This window comes from Octopus bimaculoides, chromosome 2 (assembly GCF_001194135.2).
Source record: "Octopus bimaculoides isolate UCB-OBI-ISO-001 chromosome 2, ASM119413v2, whole genome shotgun sequence".
NCBI classification, from domain to species: Eukaryota; Metazoa; Mollusca; class Cephalopoda; order Octopoda; family Octopodidae; genus Octopus; species Octopus bimaculoides.
The window spans coordinates 121,881,689-121,884,227 of NC_068982.1; positions in this window are offsets into that span (position 1 = coordinate 121,881,689).

Sequence of the window (2,539 nt, forward strand, 5' to 3'; positions counted from 1 at the left end):
ACACGCTTGAAACTCAGAGTACCAAGGAGTCTGAGTCAAACTGTTTTGATCTATACATGTAACTCCAAGTGCCCTTCTTTCGTTTGTCTACTTACTCGTATGTGTGTGTGTGTGTGTGTGTACGCGTGTATGTAGATATATTATTCAAAATTCAATAAAGAAATATGAATAATAGGGGGGAAAGGGTATAGTCAGTCATTGGCAGACATAGTTTAAGGCTTTTCACTCATTTCCATCCAGAAGTATTTCATTGAGTGACATCCTGCAGTCGGCTTGAATAATATGGTGATAAGTCATTCTTGGTCGTTTCCTCTCCCGCTTCCCACCTCGTAGGTTGTTAAGCAGCGGGCACTGCTGATAGCATTCATTGGATGGGTGTCGTAGTTGGTGACCAATCCATCTCAGCCGGCGTTCCTTTATTCTTGTGCTCATTTGCTTTTCATCGGTCATTTGGTACAATGTATCACTGAAAACGTGGTCGTTATAGGGTGTCTGAGAAGACAGTTAAAGGTCGAATTTTATAGATTAGTAGAAATTACTTATAGGAACTAAAGGTATGTTTTTGCCAATGCTTGCAACGATAAACGCGTTTTTTAAGTAATTGCTACCAATCTATAAAATTTGACCTTTAACTGTCCTCTAATATTTCATTTCCACTAAATATATCTATCAGGTCATCCCATAAGTTCTGTCCGATTTTACCTTTCTTAAAATTGAATGAAATTTAATAGTATTTTAGAATGTCTAATAGAATTTAAAATTATTTTTATGCATTTGTGTAATTTAAACAAATTAAATATTATTTTACAGAATAATAGAAATAAAATTTCTTTGATTAAAACCCTTTCTAACGGAAGTATCCAAAGAGCATTTAAAGCACATAATGCTTTATGAGTACAAAAAAGGAAACTCTGCAGCCGAAGCAACTCGAAACATACACTCAGTTTATGGGAAAGAATGCTTGAATGAAAGAACTTGCAGATGATGGTTTGCAAAATTCAGAAGTGGAGATTTCAGCCTTGAAGATGAAGGTCGAACAGGACGTCCAGTTGAGTTTGGTGATAAGCTCCTTGAGGTATTACTTGAAGAAAATCCTGCATTATCAGTTGAAGAATTGGTAATAAAACTTAGTTCGAACCATACAACTGTTCATCGTCATTGTAGCGAAGCTTCTCTCTCTCTCAGTTATATATATATATATATATATGAATGAGGACGTAGCAGATAACATCTAGCCTTCGGCTGCATCTTTGGACCCTATTGTGTCACCACTCTGATTGGTTGGTATTGGCGCATGTTTGTATTTTGTTCTATTTCGCGCCAGGGTGCAAACCAACCAATCGCAGCCTTCTGATAAGGTCACGTGGAACAGGTTTCTGAACCCCTGTTTGAGCCGATTATTTCTCATAAATAGCTAGCTTGTCTAGACTAAAATTTGTCAGTCGGCTTTAGACCTGAGGTCTAGCCGCTGACTACAGAGCACCAGCCAGTTCCAGCGACGACACGGCACAGCTTCATGGAAATCCAACACTTCTTTCAACACCTTGCTGCAAACTCCATCTTCGACGCCACCATCAGCTTCTTCGTCGTCAGCGTCTACACCGACGTCTCTACGTACACACCACCAACAGCATCGGCACAGGTTCTCTCAACACTGTTTGTGTGAATTGCTTCACCATGAATAACAGCGAGTATAACCTGCGAGACCTCCTGTACTAAGTAACCGGTCGCAGCATCGTAGCCTCAACTTCTCGGGCGACAGTATCTTTTCTCCGGCTCTGCTATACGGCCACGACTTCTTGTACAGCACCTCTACTACTGTGTACCTTAGCTACGAACTGGTATTTCTCATCCTTGTGTCTGGACTTTCTTCCAACGTCCTTAGACGGCTTTCCTATGCTCTGTATCTCTTGCATTCATATACATATTTGTATACACACACACGCACTTTTTTTATACGACGGCCTGTCTTATATTGTGTTTTATTATATCGCATTCACACTCACACAGACATTCTAGTCGACAACCAATAAAACCTTACTTTTATACATTTCTTGTTGGCACTTAACTCATTTTTACCCTATTCCATTTTTTTTTTTTTTTTTTTGTGCTGACCGTGCGATGCGCTAAAGGAGCCATTCTTTCGTCACCATCTCCTGGTCGCACGGTCGCTACATCATCTTAAACAACTTGGAAGGGTTCCTAAACTTGGAAAATGGGTGCCTCATGAATTTTCCGAAAGCAGCCGCAAATTCCGAGTTAACATCTGCTCTTCTCTCCATTCTCGCGAACTCATTTCACCCTTTTTGGATAGACTTGTGACTGGTGACGAAAAATGGATCTTCTATCGAAATGTTAAACGTCATAAACAGTGGCTTGGTAAAAGGGAAAAAGCTCAACCACAACCGCGAAGGGAACCTCACAGGAAAAAGGTTCTTCTCTCTATCTGGTGGGCTTGCAAAGGAGTAATTCACTTTGAATTGTTACCACCTAATGCAACAATCAATGTTCAAGTTTACTTTCAGAAATTAGAGCATTT